The sequence below is a fragment of the Schistocerca piceifrons genome, chromosome 8, assembly GCF_021461385.2.
Source record: "Schistocerca piceifrons isolate TAMUIC-IGC-003096 chromosome 8, iqSchPice1.1, whole genome shotgun sequence".
Classification (NCBI taxonomy): domain Eukaryota; kingdom Metazoa; phylum Arthropoda; class Insecta; order Orthoptera; family Acrididae; genus Schistocerca; species Schistocerca piceifrons.
The window spans coordinates 146,989,128-147,010,628 of NC_060145.1; the positions used below are offsets into that span (position 1 = coordinate 146,989,128).

Genomic DNA, 21,501 nt, shown 5'->3' on the forward strand with positions numbered 1-21,501 from the left:
TTATTGCACTTCGGCTCTCGTGGCCGTTACCGGAAACACGTGGTGACGTTACATTAAACAAGTACAGCGGTGACTTACGAAAACGCACCGCATTGTGAACGAATTCAAGACAGTTGTACACAGATGCCAAGTGATTCAGGTTGTCCTCGTGAAACATCACGATAGAAACACAGTAATCCGACTGAAGCGTCCTGACCTACGGTGCAATAATATTGTGGCCAACTAATATTTCACTGTCAGCCATTTGAGAGCAACTTGGAAAACAGAAAGCACGTAGAGACATTTTATTTATGTAACGATACTCGGGTTGACATCACCTTCTATATTGCTTTCTTCCCTCTCTTCACAACTAGCAATTAAGTTTTTTAGTTTTGTATATTTATTTACACGAATACTAGGCTTACAACGAAACTTCCTTATTCTACCCATTCCGCTTATAATTTTTGACAAAGTCACGCTACAAAATTTGTATCACTAAAATATGAACAACAAATATGAAACACTTGTCAAACGATAGTTAATAGTGCACACAGGATGGCAGACATACACTAATGGCCACTAAAATTGCTACAGCACGAAGAAATGCAGATGATAAACGGGTATTCATTGGACAAATATATTATGCTAGAACTGACATGTGATTACATTTTCACGCAATTTGGGTGCATAGATCCTGAGAAATCAGTACCCAAAATAACCACCTCTGGCCGTAATAACGGCCTTGATACGCCTGGGCATTGAGTCAAACAGAGCTTGGATGGCTTATGCACGTACAGCTGCCCATGCAGCTTCAACACGATACCACAGTTCATCAAGAGCAGTGACTGGCGTATTGTGACGAGCCCATACCGGACCTGCAACATGCGGTCGTGCATTATCCTGCTGAAATGTAGGGTATCGCAGGGATCGAATGAAGGGTAGGGCCACGGGTCGTAACACATCTGAAATGTAACGTCCACTGTTCAAAGTGCCGTCAATGGGAACAAGAGGTGACCGAGATGTGTAACCAGTTACATCCCATACCATCACGCCGGGTGATATGCCATTATGGCGATGACGAATACATGCTTCCAATGTGCGTTCACCGCGATGTCGCCAAACACGGATGCGACCATCATGATGCTGTAAACGGAACCTGGATTCATCCGAAAGAATGACGTTTTGCCATTCATTCACCCACGTTCGTCGTCGAGTACACCATCGCAGGCGCTCCTGTCTGTGATGCAGCGTCAAGGGTAACCGCAGCCATGGTCTCCGAGCTGATAGTCCATGCTGCTGCAAGCGTCGTCGAACTGTTCGTGCAGATGGTTGTTGTCTTGCAAACGACCCCATCTGTTGACTCAGGGATCGAGACGTGGCTGCACGATCCGTTACAGCCATGCGGATAAGATGTCAGTCATCTCGACTGCTAGTGATACGAGGCCGTTGGGATCCAGCACGTCGTTCCGTATTACCCTCCTGAACCCACCGAGTCCATATTCTGCCAACAGTCATTGGATCTCGACCAACGCGAGCAGCAATGTCGCGATACGATAAGCCGCAATCGCCAGACTGTAGCGCCTAGGACAGCTCGGCCACCCGGCCGGCCGTTGTGCTTCAGAAAAATGACTGTAGGTGCTACTGATTTCTTTTACTTGTTAATATTTAGGACGATACTTTGAAATTTGTAGATTCAAAATATGTAAGTGGTAAGTTTTTATCAATAAACAGGGTCTGAAGAAATGTGGTCACTTTACCCCACCTTCCTCTTTGTCTGCTACCGTGTATACTGTAGGTTGATAAGTTAATATGGGTATAAAGAGATGGTACCAAGAGCTAGAAATGTTAGACGTGGCGTACGAAGACTCGACGCGACGGAATAAAGGGTGCAGAAACGGGAGGAGGCCGCGTAGCGTCGCTGCGGCGTCCGCGGGAAGAATGGGCATTGAGGCGGTCGGCGGCGCGCTATCTTTAGCGCCGGAGGGGCGGCTATTTTCGTTGTGTCGCGCGCGACTGGGCCGGTGTGCGAGGCGCCGAACGGAGGGCCAGTGCACGCCGGGACACGAGGCCGCCCCAAGCCTCCAGCCGCGAAGCGCCACAGGTGCCGTGACGTCACCGCCGCTCCGCGCCGCGCGACAGCGAAGTCCGAACCGCGCGGCCGCCGCTTCGTAGTAGTTGGGCAGCTGCGAGTACGCCGAGGGTCTGTGACGCCGTACATCGCGACTGCTACTCCCATCTCGTAACCTTATCGCTTGCAAATGCACATGACTTGATGCCTGTCTCCTGTCAAACACCACGTGCGGTACCAGCGGCGCAGTCGTGTGTTTTGTGTTTTTCTGTCCAGTGCTTAAGTGTTGCCTCCCTGACGCAAACAACAGGTATACTTCTTCCCTTGTGTAAGCGATATGTGACTGTCATCGAGATGCTGCCTGCCAGAACAGCGAAGGAGCCTATTTCTTCGAACTGCAGCATTTCCAACAGCAACTAGATAAGCAAGTCTTTTTCAGTATCTACTACAAGCTCCCAATAATTTTAGAGTCATTTCGGAAGTGGACCACTACAATTGATGTATCAGACTTGAAGAAACGTAATTTTTTTTTTCATCTACAGCACAAAATACTGATTCTACATTTGAAAAGGGCAGAAATATCGAAAACAACACAAACAACTTGAAATGTTGATTCGTCACTGGCATCTGTCTGTTCGCCTCTTATGACAACGTTTTCCCTCTTGTTGACCATATTCTCACGCCCAGCCACCTCAATGTAAAGCGCCTTATCTGCAGTGTCTGCCTAGTGAAACACCGTTTCCTCCTGAGCTAAGTGTCCATAGTTCCTGTTATACCATTTGATTAACCTAAATCCGTTAAGTTTATCAAACGAGTAATATTTCCTAAAATCCAAAACATTACCAGTGGAAGTGTGAATTCACGTAGTGGAAGAAAATGTGATATTACTCTGTTGGTTTCTGAAAGACGCTTATGAATAATTATGTATAAATGCTGTGCATATAAATATTGAAAATTTCATCCGTGGTCAAGTGTTTTTGTGTACAGTTCCATCAAATCAAGACATCTATTGCTGCAGTTCTGCTCAGTTACGCTGGCGCTTTTCGTTAGCAAATTACTGAACCACATACCACAACGATTACTCATCTCTTCATCAACGAAGTATCGTCCGTCAAAGGTAAATATAGAATTTGAATTTTCGTTCTAGTATCATGCTACTAATTCTTGTTTTTCTGTCCCCCACCTATGATCTCATTGTTGCTTTCCACTGCGTTCTCCTCATCCTCTTTTCCACCTTGCCTTTTTAGATCATCGGGCATTAGTTTTAAATTAAACAAGCTGTTGTTCTCTTAGACATAATTTATTTCTAGCACAATTACTCCATCACTGTTGAGTTTGTGTAATCTTTGTTATTACTCCTTGACTCCTGAAAAATTAATGTTTTATTGACTTCAATACTCAACAAAATGCAATATAGTTTGTTGCTTACCGATTTTAAAGCATTAGAAGCTTGTTGGTAACCCTACGTCACTGTAAAATTTATTACACATGTGCTACAGACACATGTGGATCACGAAATCTAGCCAAGAAACCGTGGGGCATTGGCTAAACTGTAAATCTCAAAATGGAAGGCATGAAATTTGTCACAGTGCAAAACTTAAACGGAAGCTGTTTTTGAGACCTTGTTCTGTGACATGTTTCAATGAAACTGATCTATGATGCAAACACAAATAGTTATCCCAGAAATATCGAATTTTTCTTTTAATAAACTGAATGAAAATTTCTGGTTTCCTAGAGACTAGGATGAACTCCTCTGAAACTATAAGTAAGGTCATCATCAGAATATGAGCTCCAGGCATGCGTTTAAGGCCGACGATGATGTGTCAGCGTGATAATTGGGTCACGGCTTTCAAATCAGCTTAATGTCGACCACGTGTTCAAGCCAGCGAAAGCGTGCGGAGCTCGTAAACGTCTTGTAAGTGGAACATACAAATATTTAGAGGTGAGATCTTCCATCCCACTTTGTGACCGTCTGGTTTACAATGCACTATGCAGGTTCACTCAGCTATATACGTTTTCCTGTTGAGTTTCGTGTCGTTAACGGCAATAAATTGTAATACGACGGCAACATCTAATGTATTACTTTAGTGCACTGGTTCTGTTTGGAGACCAGTTTATCTGCTAATAGTGTACTGATGGAAATTTTCATCCTAGAGTTAGATATGTATATGTAATGTGGTGTGGTACTCCTGTTTGCATATCTTGCCGTTTCAGTCGTCCTGTAACACGTAGTACGGCGTATTATGCAATTTCGCTGTAATCAATGTCGCTGGCTTCAGTAATGGTTTACAAACGTTTATAGAGGGAAAGATAAACTTACTTTGAAGACTCATTGAAGGAGGTGTTCAAACCGTCATCACATTTGGATGCAGTACTCCGCTCTACTTTGCAGTGAGTTACGAATTTCTGCAAATACCCCGGATCCTGACAAGACCGTACAGTTCGCTGCTCCACATCTTCAACCATATCAACGACAGTACTGTACAATTCATTTGTCTGATGACCCAGACAGAAAAATCCAGACGCCTGAGGACAGGTGATCTTGGAGGCAAAGGTATGGACCGTTCACAACATATCCGTTTTATACCATACTGACGCCTTACTTCTACATCTACATCTACTTGGATACTCTGCAAATCACATTTAAGCGCCTGACAGAGGGTTCATCGAACCACCTTCACAATTCTCTATCATGCCAATCTCGTATAGCACGCGGAAAGAATGAACACACCTTTCCGTACGAGCTCTGATTTCCCTTATTTTATCGTGGTGATAGTTCTTCCCTATGTAGGTCGGTGTCAACAAAATATTTTCGCATTCGGAGGAGAAAGTTGGTGACTGGAATTTCGTGAGAAGATTCCATCGCAACGAAAAACACCTTTCTTTTAATGATGTCCTGCATAATTTCTGTGACACTCTCTCCCATATTTCGCGATAATACAAAACGTGCTGCCTTTCATCTACTTGTCATCTTACACACTTACATCAGCAGAAAAATGAGCTGGTGACCAATTATGCAATTGAATTTCCCTACTATGAGTCATGGATAAAATTTCAGACCAATAAAATAGGAACTTATCGAAATGTTCATACTACAAATGTACTTCAATGAAGACGATACTTTATAATGAAATCGGTCGCGGGTCGACCTACGTATGTTGGATATGTTCTGCTTCTGTTATTGTATACTTTCGTTTCTATCACTTTTCGCTATTATTCATGATACCCTGTAATGAAATGAATTAAAGCTACATAAATGAAATGTTGGATCGAGAGGGGTGGAATGAATGAAGATGTAATGACATATCAGTGCTAACTGTCCAGATACGTTGAACCTGCAATGTAATGAATATGTAACTGGAAATATCTTGGTGACTGGGACTCAAACCTGGATCTCCAGCTTATCACGAACAGCCGCCTTTACTATTGGGCTGTCCAAGCTCGCTTCCAGGTCTCTAACGAATTCAGCGCAGGTTCAGATTACTTGCGCAGGTATGTCATATTACTACATCTTCACTGATTTCATCCCCATTTATTCAATAATTTCATTCCCATGTATGTAATTCATTTAAATCTTTACAACAACCGGAAAAGATCATGAAACATTATAATAGAACGAAGCGAATCTAACGACTAGGCTACAGGAAGGTCTGCTATCGTTAAAACATGAGGAACACAACACTCAAATTATATATACATTGTACTCTCCTGACAACCCGGGCACTCCTGAATACAGAATTACGAAAGTTCCCTTGATTAGCAGCTGTCACATTTCCCTGTTACCTGATTCTAATAATATTTTAACTGATTTCAAGAGACAAGAAACGGTCATCATGAAGCGATCTAGGTACGAAACCTGCGTCAGTTGGATACAGGTCTAATGCGGGACAAAAGTTTTTCTGTTGTATTGTAAATGATTGCTGTCATTTTTTTCAGTTGTTACTTTCTGTGATATAAGTAATGGTAACTATTACAGGTGCTTTGCAACTGAATTGTATTTTGTTTCTTAACCAAGCTATTTTGAAAGATTCAAGATGATCGTTTATTGTATACCAATTATTACAATAATTCCTTTCGACAACCACTGAAGGTACTGCTTTCAGTTAGATGAAGCATGTACGGTGCAGTTGCAACACACCATCGAAACTGTAGTAGGTTTTTATACTTGGGTCCAAACTTCATTAAATTTCTTGAAAGAAGTCATTAGCCTGCATCGGTGTGTTCCTTAATCGAAAAAAAAACAAAAAACAATTGCATTGTAAATTAGGTATATTCGCCGTCTTGGGCGTTATCAATCAACACCACTCAAAAATTATGTCAGATGCTCCTATTTGTCAACGTGTCATGCTTCACAAATCCAGTGTGAAACAATTTAAAATATACGAGTAATAGCATCAATTATTTCAGTCTATCTTCAACATATTTCATTGACAAGTGTGTTGTTCTGTATTTAGAACGAAAAATTGCAGGTCACGTGGTGTCCACGCATTGTTTCCATGCTCCAAGGCCGCTATGGAGGCAAGTACGCGCATTAAGTGATACGGATTGTGGCACTTTCTCGTGGAGAAAACTGCTGCCCTCTTGGGTGTGTAGCTAAAAAGTTAGTACAGCCACAACAGTCCCACTAGTCTGGTGTGTTCTCTTCTCTGCTTTCATTCATTGAAACCTGCATTGTCAAAGATCTTCAGTCTCAAACTTCAAATCGGTGTACCTCACTCAGAACGCATAGCCGGCCATATGCCCGTATGTGCATATGCTTCTTATCTTCTCAGGGATTGCGTTCTGCAGATTGTAACTATTTAAAAAAATCGCTCTAGATACGGGGGGAGAAAGCTAAGACAGGCCACCCCAAATACATCCAGAATGAATAAAAATACAGCAGACAATATGGTGAATTTATTGAAATTCGTAGGTAGTTTTTATCTTCTTCTCTGCTGGGCTCGCAGCGTAAAGTCAAAGTATGACAGTTTCTTTCAATCGGTACAAAGTTAGCAGAAAATTGTTTTGTTTAACTCGCGTTGATGACATTGATTCACAACGATCTCGTTTAGGCGAAAATGACATTTTCAGATGTTTCTGTTTATATTTTACAATTACGTGTATATATTTTACGCGTAATATTACATTATGTGTACTTATGTCTAGGAGGAATGACGTCCATAATGCAACTTCGAGCGAGTTATCTTTCTGATAGAGCGTCGTTATTATATATCACATAGCTGCTTTTGTATTGGATTTTAAGTTATTTTATACAGTACTTTTGACAGGTTATTTGACAGTTGTTGCTCCAGCGATGCTTTATGTTTGCAAAGTAAATTATATCGCTGAATTTCGGGGACAGTGTCTGAGTTTCGGAGACAGTAAATTTGTAATTATGTGAAGCTTAAGGTTATCTATTGTTTTTCATGTTCCGTGTCATTTTAATCATTTTTCTATTACGGCAATATAGTTTTCTGAGTATTTTTTTCTTTCAGATCTGTTTCTTGTTTAAGAATGGCGTTCGGATCCTTTTTTTATATAAGTGTAAATTTCCAGTTCATCTAAAATGTCATAGCATGACCTTTATGTATTTTATGTAGAATTGGAAAGGCATTTTCGATTTGTTCTGCCTTATCATTTTGGCTTTTCATATGTAGAAAAACTTTATTGGTTACTTTCATAGTTTCTTCAGCTGTCTTTGGACCTGATTCCAAAGTTTCTTCCTGTTTGTCCAATAGAGGATTTTGTGCAGTTGTCACAGGAAATTTTCTAAATGCCCAGATAAGAAAAAATAGGGATCTCATTTTTCTCTGATCTTATTTCTGTTTTCTGGTTATTGCTTGAACGAAATGCTAGTTTTACTATCGTATTCTTTAGAAAATTGTTCAGTTTGCTGCATATGTTATCTGTGTATACTGTTGATACGTAGGTTGGTGTTATTATAGTTCCATCCTCTCGTTTCAGGTATGCCTATATGTGTTAACTGTTATAGGCTTTAAATATTCTTCATATAATTTGAGCACTGTATTTCGTTAAAATCATTTCTTTGCACTATATATTGTAGTGTTGTTATTGCACTTTGTATAGCATTATTTCTGAGAGATACATTTATGACTCTATTGATCAGTTTCCTGAAATATGCATATTTATGTGAATCTGGGTGACATGAATTTATTTGCAATTAAGCCTGTAGTAGAAAATTTTCTATAAATTTAGAACTTGTGGTGGTTATTACTATTGCCTTTTTTAAGTCCAAAAAATTTATGGATTTTTTGCTCTGTTTCTATTCTAAATTTTATTTCTGGGTGTAAACTGTTTAGAAGAATTGGATATTTACGTACATGGGAAAAAAATTTAAAATCCTTAACGAACAAACAGATGTGAAACATAAAAATTAATTAGAAAATTTTATTGAATTACTAGGAAAGGGAAAAGGATAAAAATGACACACCGTATAATAAAATAGATAGCCTTAAGCTTCGCATAACTACAGATTTACAACCTCTGAAACTCAAACACTATCCCTGAATTCCTGCGATATAATTTGCTCTATAAACCATAAAGCGCCGTTGGAGTGAAAACTGTCAATGGCTGTCAAAAAATACTATATAAAATCACTCAAAAGTCCAATACAAAAGGAATTACGTGATTTATAATAACGACATATCATCAGCAAGAAAATTCGCTACCGGCCGCTGTGACCGAGCGGTTCTAAACGCTTCAGTCCTGAACCGCGCTGCTGCTACGGTCACAGGTTCGAATCCTGCCTCGGGCATGGATGTGTGTGATGTCCTTAGGTTAGTTACGTTTAAGTAGTTCTAAGTCTAGGGGACTGATGACCTTAGATGTTAAGTCCCATAGATCTTAGAGCCATTTGAAACATCTGAAAATTCGCTACAAGATACATTATGGACGTCATTTCACTTAAACCTACGTACAATATAATGCCATATTACATAGAAATACATAGACGTAAGTACACTACAAGAGTTATAATTTCTCAACAGGAACGCTTAAAACGAAAATTCCACCGAAACGGGCTCGTAGTAAATCAGTGCTATCAATAAGAGTTAAATGAAACAATTTCCAACTAACGTTGTACTGGTTGAAAGAAAAGTCATAACTTTTATAGTTTATAGCTGCCGAATTACAACGTCGACCCTTTTTTTCTAATGGATCTACGTGTTATGGCGGAGTTCATGCATTCGGGACACACCAGTCTTTCCTAATAGACGACTTGTTGTAATTGTCGCCTTAGATAAAGGTATACAAATGCTACGTTTGGTGAGAGTGCAGGCTATTTTGCATTTCCTGAACAATCGTTGCAATGCTCTACAAACGTTCTCTTAAGAGGATCTGTCATTACATCTGCGGAGCGGGTGGGACAGTCTTAGTGCATTTTCCGCTCTGATCGCTTTATATCCAGTGGGATGTAAACCAATAAGTGCACCAGGAGCATATCTTAGTAGCTCGAGATACTTGAATGTATTTAGATTCCCGTTAATAAAACAGGGAGCAACGATGCTGATCTTGAAAAACAAGCACCAAACGCTGACAGACCAAGAACGTTGTTTTTGTCCGCTTTTTCGAGTCAGCGCGGATTTTCACGCTTACTCCATATTGTGAAGACTGATTTGGCCATGGTTTGTAAGTGATACTTCTTCCTTGAACAAAATTTTCCATGGATATGCCGCATCACTTTCTACTTTTCATAGATAAGATTCGGAGCATTGTAACCAACTCTAAAAGTTTAACTGGTGCTTAGGTGGTTTATTAAATGATGGGTGTATGTTTAAAATGCCAAGAACACCGTCAGGTGTAATTTCATCTCCAATTTGTTGTACCGGTTTAAGAGTTTCAATACGGCGTGATTCGGCCCTTAAACAAGAAAATTACCAGCCATATTACTATCAGGAATTACATCAAACAAAGGTACAAACTGTAGATACATGAAAATATATTTGTCATTAATGATCTTGTCTGAGCAAGCTTGAAAATAAGGCCACCACATACAGATATTCCGCAAGCTATGCTTCTTATGTTAAAAAACGAAAAGAATAAGAAATGTCGAACAGTAAGTTACCGAACGTGGAAAAGTCGATAACGAAGTACATGTTCATAGTGCATCAATGAAAGTACACACACGGAAAGTTAGCTGACGTAATACATGCCTAAGCTTGTTATTAGTAAACCAAAGCATAAAACGGTGTAATATTAAAACAAAATTTTCAGATGACAGCTAACATTATCCAAACAGCGTGCTCGTGACGAATGTAGAATAGAGGTAACATCAAAGACTAAAAGAGTTAAGTGTGTTACTAGGTATACCAGAATACATACATTGTCAAATAGTATCTCACGACAGGTGATAAGGAAATTGTAAACAGAAATTAGTGGAAGACACCGTGGTTAAAAATAAGTGAGCCGCCGATGTGGCCGAGCGGTTCTAGGCGCTACAGTCTGGAACCTCACGACCGCTACGGTCGCAGGTTCGAATCCTGCCCCGGGCATGGATGTGTGTGATGTCCTTAGGTTAGTTAGGTTTAAGTAGTTCTAAGTTCTAGGGGACTGATGACCTAAGATGATAAGTCCCATAGTGCTCAGAGCCATTTGAACCATTTTTAAGTGAGCCGCGTCAGTACTATCCCAGAAAAAGTTATATTTGTGTACTTGAGTTATGTATGTAGACCAGCTGATATAGAAGAGTGTACTGCTGCAACCTAATAATTTGAAAGGTGCACTGGAGTATATGCGTAAGCAGTCATTCTACACCCGAAGAAAGGCTGAATACAGACGGAGCTATGTGTATATATATATATATATATATATATATATATATATATATATATATATATATATATATAACAGGAGTTGTGAATGCTCGTATGCATCGCACAACCACGTAAGAAAGCGGCTGACAAAATGAAACACAACGGTAACAGAAACAAAACTGGTCTTACCGAAGCACAACCTTGACGTATGGATTAATTCCTACCATATACTGCTATGAATCACCTTAAACGACCACACTGTGCTCCATGTGCGAATTGTTAGCAATAAGAGACGTAGGAATACGTGGCAGAACTACATATGCAAGCCATCAATTGTGCATTCGGGACCACATTCGTGGGTCTATGATATGAAAAATATCTGACTAGAGGGAGAGAACTGTGTAACATAACCATACGTGAATATGCTCCCAGCGACAGGCAAAAATTATGTATTTTCGGCCTGGAACATCAATGACTCGAGTAGAATTGTTTGCAATGTTTAGTCCCGCTTCGATCAGAGCCTCACTGACCAGGGAAGACGTATCTAGAGACTCTCTGGATAGTGATAGGATACCAACCTAATTGTCGCCCACCACACGGCCCATAAGGAAGAGTGCCATTACTTTTCACAGCAGGACTCATTTAGTTGTCATCCGTGGCACCGCTACAGTTCAGAGAATCGTCGGCGATATTCTACGCCCCGATTTGTTGAACTCCATGGCAAGCCATTCTGAGCGTACATTTCAACAAGCTAGTGCCCACCAGCGTCGAGAGTTTTTACTACTTCGTACTTGCCAAACACTACCTTGGCCAGCATGGTCGCCGAAGCTCTCATCGACTAAGAAAGTTTGGAGCATTATGGTTAGGGCCCTAAAACTATCTTGGAATTTTCACGATCTAACGCGCAAATTGGACAGAATTTGGCATGATATCGCACAGGAGGATATCCAACAAACTCTGTCAATCAATCCCAGGCACAAAAACTGCTTCTATAACGACGAGAGGTGGTCCAACGTGATATTGCCTTGCTCTGTTTGTGAAGTTCTTCCTCTTGAATAAACCATCCATATTTTCTGGAATTGTAATTGTTTGTTTCTCGGTACGTGTGCGCCACATCTAGCGATTTCCGCCCCATTCCGACAATTCCTTCGTGGTTTGTCGTTCCCTTTTGTCTCTGACTGTGTAATTTACGGTAACATATAAAAATAAACTTCCTATTCACACGCTGTACTCTGCGTTGAGGGCAGACGCTGCCATTAACTTAATTACATAGATGGCACGTAATTGAACGTTGAACGTGCGGGCTTCCGTCTGTACCCGAACCGTGCCGCCGCTGTGAGCTGGCGCCCTCACTCGACGAACTTGTAAATCTCACCTATTTGACCTGAATCAATGTCAAATTACTTCCAGATCTGAAAATAGTATAGGAAAAATAAGATCAGAGGGAACACGTCGGTGCAATGTATTACTTATACAGCAGGTTCTGCCGATTATACGAGCTCGACCGATTCCATATTTCAGGTTGTTAAGCAGCAACAGGCAGCTGATAATAAAGCAAATTTTTTTTGAATTTGCAGAATCCCATTCGATGATATTCGTTACGCTTTGAGGTAATGACGCCAGTAATTAACAGTTAACAAATCATGGTTAATATCCAGAAAAGCAATACTGCTAAACGACTGTTCCCCCCCCTGTTGTTACGGTTTTGTTTATTATCCTACCATATGAAAATCACACGCGAAAGATAAGTTCAAACGGAAGACGCAAGGGAAATGTGTCTCTTATGGATTACACGAGATGGTAGAGCGATTTCATTCAGAATTCTAATATGAATACTATGCAACACGCCAAGTTAGTGATTCAGGAAAAAGACGAGTAAATTGAAGAACCGTTGTGTACATATTACCATCCACCATAATTTTTGAGAACTCTATTTAGGCTACTAGTTTCAACGCCTCAGTAGCGTCTTCTTTAGGCCCCTATGCATCGAACGTACGGAGTATTCCAGTCGTATATGTATTAAACACTGGAACCACTGTAGTAAATAGACTCTGTAGAGGTGTTTCGAACTGTGTATACTGTCCGCACATGTTACTTCTAAGGAATCCAGTTACTGCAGTAGCTCTTGTGTTATGTACACACACGACTAGAATACTTCGGATGTTGAATTATTATTGGGGCCTGAAAAAGGCTCTACTGGGGAGTTGAAACTAGTAGCTTAAATAGAGTTCTCAATAACAACGAAGAATGGTATATATTTATGCAACATTTCGACCGACCGCTGTTCCTCACTCAATATTTGTATGATCGATTTACGATTACTAGATTACTGAATGTCTGCGGGCAAATTAAACGGATATGTTATTATTGAATAAAGAATCAAACATATATTTCAGCCCTGGTAGCTATGCTCATATATTAAAATAGACTTTAAATGTTTTCTGTACAGTATCTCATACTCCACGTCGAATAAACAAATCATTTAAGGTGAGGTAAACTGTGTTTGTGACACTTGAGATTTAGGACGCCTATAACTGAAATGGATTACACATCACATCTGAAACAACTAACAACGATCCCCATCAGCACACGACATTAACAGATGAAAAGCATCCCGAGCGAGTGATGATTTTATCAAACCCGATATCTCTGTAAACCTTAATTAGAACGAAAACTAATTGCAATGTGCGAGGTAATATCCACTCAATTTCGTACACTGAAGTGACCTGCTCGAAAGCTTCCATCTTGTGCGGTAGGTAATGTTCTGAATAGCTGCCTGCGAGCCGCTTGGCCGGAACTAATGGAAACATCTGCCCAATATTCCTGTTGGCTTATTCGGGTTCAAATACCTCAGCGTCTCAGAAGAAATCACCGCATTCTTGCAGTCGCAAAGATGCATTGCTCCCACGTTTTGCAATCGACACGCTGATACTTAGCGAACAAGTGACAAACACAACGCCGGGCTCTCACGTATAGTAAAAATTAAACTATGTTCTTCGGATAAAATTAATTTTCGTTTTCATCATAAAGTTCAGTATGTCCAAATGTAAAGCAGCTTTTTCTTTCTTTCAATCAGCAATAAACATTTATTTGTGTTAATGCTTTATACATTAAAATGGCCGAGTATATTCTGATAAACTGGACCTAGCACAAACCATTTCCTTTGGCGTAAAATTATTGTTTGCGATAGAAGCCTCATGGCAAAGACAGCGACAATATGAGATCGGTGCTTTGAGGGAGGATGGTCGTCGACGCATTACAGCTTGTGACTAGATATTCGACAGCGCGTCCGGTCATAAAAAAATTGCTCTGAGCACTATGGGACTTAACATCTGAGGTCATCAGTCCCCTAGAACTTAGATCTACTTAAACCTAACAAACGTAAGGACATTACACACATCCATGCCCGAGGCAGGATTCGAACCTGCGACCGTAGCAGTCGCGCGGTTCCGGACTGAAGCGCCTAGAGCCGCTCGGCAAGGCGTCAGTTATTCTTTTCATCATCAACCGTTACATGAAAAAAAAAGAACAGAGTTTCTTTAGTCATATATGAACATATATTTTTACACATAAATTGTAAACCAGCTTGTACATATAATGGGTCGCTAACACAGATAACGAGTGCAACCGACAATTACTTAAGAATAAAAGTGCCCTAACAACTACTCCTATAGCTAGAGTCGTTGTTAACTGTGTGAATTAGTTATAGAATACTTTTTAATATAAACAAAAGACCTCTGCTCTTCCGGTTACAATACTCAGCCGCTGCTGTTATCTTAAAATTCACACCACACATTTATTTAACTTCAGTTGTTTTAGAGACGACTATCAGTCGTCCATATCTGGAACCGCTAAAATCTCTTTGATAAGATAATTAATGTTAACTAGAGTTTAGACCCCTATTCCCAACGTGGTAGTAAATTATCTAGTATGATACCTTTTAATACATTTTTAAATACCTTAGCATTTCCTATTTTCTACATGATGTCGGTCGGCAACCTGTTACGGACATTTGTACTAGAAAACACGACTCCATTCTGAACCGCAGATAGGAACACGTAGTCAATATGGAAATTATCTTGTACTTGTAGACTGAGATTGTGAATTTTGTAGTTCATCCCAAATTCACTGTTATATCATATTCTGCCTTTACATCTAGACTGACACTCAGCAATTCACATTTAGGAGCTTGGCAGAGCGTTCATCGAGCCACTTTTGCAATAATTCTCCATCATTCAACTCTCGAACAGCGTGCCGAAGAATGAACGCCTGTATCGTTCCAGGTGAGCTCTGGTTTCCGTTATTTTATTGTGATTATTGTTTCTCCCTATGTAGGTCGGCGTCAACAAAATAATATCGCATTCGGAGGAGGAAGTTGGAGACCGAAATTTCGTGAAAAGATTTCACTGCAACGAAAAACGCCTTTGTTTTAATGATATACACCCCAAATCCTGTATTATGTCAGTGATATTCTTTCCCCTATTTATCGACAATACAAAACGTGCAGCTCTTCTCTGAACTTTATCGATGGACTCTGTTAATGCTATATGGTAAGGATCCCACACCGTGCAGCAGTACTCCAGAAGAGGACGTACAAGCGTAGTGAAACCACTTTCTTTAGTAGGTCTGTTGCATCTTCTAAGTGTTCTGTCAATAAGAGGCAGTCTTTGGTTCGCCTTCCACTCAACATTTTCTGTGTGCTTTCCAATTTAAGTTGTTTGTAATTGTAATTCATAGGCATTTAATTGAATTTACGGCATTTAGATTTGATAGATTTATCACGTACCTAAAGTTTAACGGATTCCCTTTAGCACACATGAGATGACCTCACACTTTTCATTTTTAGGATCAACTGCCAATTTTCGCACCATGTAGATATCTTATCTAAATCGTTTTGCACTTGGTTTTGACCTTCTGATGACTTTACTAGACGATAGTGACAGCATCATCTGGAAACAACCTAAAACTGCTACTCAGATTGTCTCCTAACTCGTTTATATAGATAAGAATCAGCACATAGCCTATAACACTTCTTTGGCGAACGCCAGAAATTACTTCCGTTTTACTGAGACGGTATTTCACAAGAACAAGGACGCAGTTTTGTTATAGTTCAAATGGCTCTGAGCACTATGGGACTTAACATCTGAGGTCATCAGTCCCCTAGACTTAGAACTACTTAAACCTAACTAACCTAAAGACATCACACACATCCATGCCCGGGGCCGAATTCGAACCTGCGACCGTAGCAGCAGCTCGGTTCCGGACTGAAGCGCCTAGAATCGCTCGGCCACAACGGGCGGCGCAATTTGGTTACAAGCTACTTGTAAGATATGGTGTCAAAAGCCTTCTGGAAATCTAGAAATACGGAGGCAATTTGAAAACCCTTGTCGATAGCACTCCACACTTCATGTGTTATGTGTCCCCGGCCTCCCCCCTTCCCCGTTAGCTGAGTGGTCAGCGTGGCGGCCCGGTTTCGGTTCCCGGCTGAGTCAAGAGATTTTATCCACCCAGGGACTGGCGTTGTGTTGTCTTCATCATCATTTCATCCCCATGTCCGACGCGCAAGTCGCCCAATGTGGCGTCGAATGCAATAAGTACTTGCCGTCGGTGGCCGAACTTCCCCGCCAAATGGGGGACTCCCGCCCACAATGCCGTAAGCTCATTTCATATTAACACTTCATGTGAGTAAATAGCTACTCGTTTTTCACAAGAACGATGTTTTCTAAATCCGTTCTCTTCGACGTAATTCTTAATATTCGAACGCAATACATGTACCAAAAACCAGCTGCATATCGACGTTAATGACATTGGCCTGCAATTTATTGGATACTCCTATTGGCTTTTTGAATATTGGTGTGATCCGTGCATCTTTCCAGTCTTTGGGTACGGATCTTTTGTCGAGCGAGCGGTTGTGTGTGATTGTCAAGTATGGAGCTATTGCATCAGCATACCCTGAAAGAAACCTAATTGGTAGACAGTCTGGACGAAAGGACTTGCTTCCTATTAAATGATTAAGTTGCTTCACTACTCCGAGGATATCTACTTCTAATTTACTGATGCTAGCAGCTGTTCTTGGTTCGAAGTCCGGAATAATTACTTCCTCTTCTTTAGTGAAGGAATTACGGAAGGCTGTGTTTAGTAACTCTGCTTTAGTAGCACTGTCATAGATAGTAATTCCATTACTATCGCGCAGAGAAGGCATTGATTGTGTCTTGCCGCTAGCATACTTTACATACGGCCAGAGCCTCTCTTCTGCCATGTTTCGAGACAAAGTTTCACTGTCGAAACTGTTATAAGCATCTCACATTGAAGTCCGAGCTTCTGTACAAGATCGGCAATTTAGGGGATTCTGCGTTCGCTTAAATTTGACATGCTTCTCTCGTTGTTTCTGCAACAGTGTTCTATTTTGTGTACCAGCTCCATCATTTCTTCGTTTATTTGGTATAAATATCTCAATTACTGTAGATAGTATTTCTTTGAATTGAAGCCACATCTGGTCTATACTTACATTCTTAATTTGGAAGGAATGGAGATTGCCTCTCAGGAAAGCGTCAAGCGAATTTTTATCTGCTTTTTTTGAATAGATTTTCGTTTATTTTTGGAGACCTTGGGAATTACGGTATTCATTCTCGCTACGACAACCCTGTATTCACTAATCCCTGTATCCATTTTGATGCTCTTTACTAGCTCCGGATTATTTGTTGCTAAGAGATCAAATGTGTTTTCAAAACCGTTTATTCTTCGAATGGGCTCATGAACTAACCGCTCGAAATAATTTTTAGAGACGGCTTTCAGCACAATTTCGGATGATGTTTTATGTGTACCTCCGGATTAAACATGTATTTTCGCCAAAATATCGAGGATAAATTATAGTCACCACCAACTATAGTTGTATGAGTAAGGTGTATGCTTGAAATTAGACTCATGTTTTCTTTGAACTTTATAGCAACTGTATGATCTGAGTTGGGAGATCGGTAAAACGATCCAATTATTATTTTATTCCGGTTGTCAAGAATGATCTCTACCCACACTAACTCACAGGAATTATGTACTTCAATTTCGCGGCTAGATAAACTACTTCTAACAGCAAGAAACACGCCACAACCAACTGTATTTCAACTATCCTTTCTGAACACCGTTAGGTCATTTACAAAAATTCCGGCTGAACTTATCTCCGGATTTAGCCAATTTTCAGTGCCTAAAACGATTTGAGTATCAGTGATTTTATTAGCTCTTGGAGCTCTGGTATTTTCTCAACAGAGCTGCAAGTATTTACAACTCTTATACTGCTGGTTCCTGTATCTACATTCTTCCTGTATTCGATCTGCACTGAGACTGAGGTCCTATTTGTGCTTCCATGAGACCTTCAAACCTAAAAACCACCCAGTCCACGCCACACAGTTCCTGCTACCGGTGCAGCCGCCTCCTGCTTTAAATGGACTTCTGACGTATTTAGCGGAACCCGAAAGACCTCCACCCCATTGCGCAAGTCGGGGATTCTGCAGCCGACGGGATCACAGAGCCTTTGAGGCTCTGATTCAGACTCTTCACCCGGCTGTGTACCAGAGGTCTGCAGTCGATCCAATCGAGTACGCTGCAAATGGCGAGCTCAGCTTTCATCTCGCAAGCAAGACTAGCAGCCTTTAGTACTTCTGTTAGCCGCTCTAAACCAGAGAGAATATCTTCTAGTCCAAAGTGACACACATCACTGGTACCAACGTAAGCCACCACTTGCAATTGGCTGCACCCTGTGCTCTTTATGGCATCCTGGCGTCCGGAATGACTCCACCCGGTATGCACACCGACTGCACATTGGCTTTCTTCTCCTCCTTGGCAGCCATGTCCCTAGCGGGCCCCATAACGCGCCCAACATGGAAGCTCCCAACTATCAATAATTCCACCCTCTGTGACAACTCGGAAACTGCAAGCTGAGGGATTTCCTCTGACTGGTGACTGTATCTGGCTGAGCGACAGTGTCAGCTATAGACGGCACCTGGAACCTGTTTGGCAGACTAACCACGGAGGCCTTACGTGCGGCCCCCTGGAATGTCTTTCGCAGCCTGCCACGCCCCATTGGGTCTCCCAGTCGACCACGGGTCAGGGGTCAAACTCAGTGCAAGCGGTAACTGGACTGGCCACCAGTGAGGACCTCCGTTGGATCCCCACAGCCGGCCCACGACAGTGATTCCCATCCACTGCAGGTTCAAGCTGTGTAACCGAAGCCTGGAGCTGAGAGCGCAGTGTCACCAACTCGACTCGCATCCGCACATAGCAGAGTCCCTATCCACACTAAAGATTGAGGAAAACTACACTACGCAAAGAAGTTTACTATCGACACGCGCTGAACTCTACTGTAGACACTGACGAAAACGCAAGAACTGAGTCTAGTAAATTAAATTAAGAAGTAGAGAGTCAAGAACTGAACTACCAAAGCACGTAGGTGAGACTAAATAATTCGATCCTGGGTACGAACTTGTAATGTGTCCGACAAAAATGATAAAGCGAGAACCGTGTGTATTCAGTATTAAATTGTCATGCGGAAATTCAAAAAAGAAACTACACACCCAGATGAAAAGACATAAATCGCTCCAGGTTAGGAATTCGTAAAATGTCACAAAATGTTACTTCCCTGTTGCTGCTCTCTCGTGCCCGGCGGCTGCTGGTTGACTGACTAGACTAGTATAGGTACTGACGCTGTGCTCTTAGTTAATTTAAAAACCCTACCCAAATTGCTGTGGCTGACTGGGACGTTAGGACAAGAGTATGGCCAAAGGTTCACTCATAACATCCATTTTATTTAACATATAAAATAGTCGATTCACTTCAAAAATAAAATTAACACAACTATATATTGTTAAAACAGAAAATAGTTACTCGCGAAATATCAAGCAAAAAGTTTTTGACATCAATGTAACAGTACAATTCATAGATACTGGCAAATATATCTAGGAATGTATGTATATCTTGCAAAAACTTAGAGAAATTTCTCAATGTGTCAGAAATTTTAAGACAATTTCTCCATATGTTAATTACAGCCGAATGCCTACACAAGTTGCAAAGTAAGAAGCATAAAACATTGCGTAAAACTGCAAAAACGTTAGGTAAAGCCGGCTGAGTTCTGTTAACAAAATACAAAACTATTCAGTAGAACAATAACATAGTTTACAAAAACGACAGACTGAGTAGAAGACGATTTGACTTGTCTAAATCAGAGCACTCTTGACGTAATACATTCAAAATATGTTGAACGTCTCTTAACGACCAGTGGCGTTACTGAGTCCGCTTTCATTAAAACATAAAACAGCTTCACAGCATACCTTTGAACACAATGCAGTCCGTTTCCTGAAACATGCATACTGCAGACACAGGCTAACGGTAGGAGACTGACAAATAGTTCAGATGGCTCTGAGCACTATGGGACTTAACATTTGAGGTCATCAGTCCCCTAGAACTTAGAAGTACTTAAACCTAACTAACCTCAGGACATCACACATATCCATGCCCGAGGCAGGATTCGAACCTGCGACCGTAGCGGTCGCGCGGTTCCAGACTGAAGCGCCTAGAACCGCTCGGCCACACCGGCCGGCAGGAGACTGACAAAAGGGTTTGCTGCGCAACAGCAACCTGTTAAATTTCGACCAGAAAAGTGGCAATATTAATCTTTAAAGTGAGGCGCAATACTTCAAACAAGTCATTATACGGTCCACAGAGACAGGAAACACTTCTAATCTGACATCAGAAATATATACTGAAGCCACAGCCTTAACACAAGCTCCACGTTTAATTGACAAGCTTACATTAGCTTAGACTGTATAAATCATAGATCACAGTTTTACTCGGTACCTCAGACAGACTAAAAAACATCAGTAATGTTGAAGAGGACAAGCACCACAATATTCTTAAAACCAAGGCGGATGAAGCACTGTAATACTTGTGTGTCTTACAGCAAGCAAAAATAATTACTATTCATAATACCGATGCAACGGCGGCATTAATCTTTACGCTAAGGTACACAACCACAAGCGTACATATCAAATGTCAGTGGCACGTGTCCACAACCTACTGTAAAACAGCCTCCCAACCCAGTTCTCATTATCACAACATCATCCAGCCCAAACCTAACCGTAATACCTATCTGGAAAGACTTGCTTCAGGCGGGAAACATTCGAATATCACTGCAACACCAGCAAATTTTAACCAGGAGCCTGTTACCACCGTGCGGTAAAACAAGGTACACTTCGAACAGTGCAGTAAACATGTGCCACTCTCCAAGAGCTAACAGTCTATTCGCGGCACCACTTCTATCTATGTGAGTCGTTAACACAGTACTGTGGCTGTTGCCCACCTGAGTTCGCTCTCCTGTCCGGTACTCCACTCCTCTGATAACGTGTCGAAGAGGTCACCTGACGCGGAATACCTTTGAAACGGCCACGGTGGGCTACAATAGTGCGAACCCCCGACACAACTCTTAAGTGTAAGAGCCCCATGTTGGCAGAAGAGGCTTCTGTAAGACGTTAAGTTAGTGATTTCACGCCATATTTTTACCACACACCCCTGTAAAATACTTTTTGGCGTTAACAGTATTACCGCGGTAGATACAATAAAACAGCATTTCCTCGAAGCACGCAAAGCATACTAGCAATTCCGTCTGCGTATCAATACAATGAGAGATATTTTTAAGTGCAGAGCAGGCAGAATCGAGCT

The 21,501-nt window shown here is 41.1% G+C and overlaps 1 protein-coding gene across 1 annotated transcript in view; it reads left to right on the forward strand.

Annotated features, from left to right (window-relative positions):
* Window positions 1-2,046: 2,046 nt before the first annotated feature.
* The window catches only part of LOC124712144 (TWiK family of potassium channels protein 18), a 1,284,422-nt gene continuing 1,264,967 nt past the window's right edge, over window positions 2,047-21,501 (forward strand). The window contains exon 1 of the mRNA XM_047242441.1: window positions 2,047-3,164. The gene's annotated coding sequence lies outside the window, so the exon portion shown is untranslated. The remainder of the gene's footprint in view (window positions 3,165-21,501) is intronic.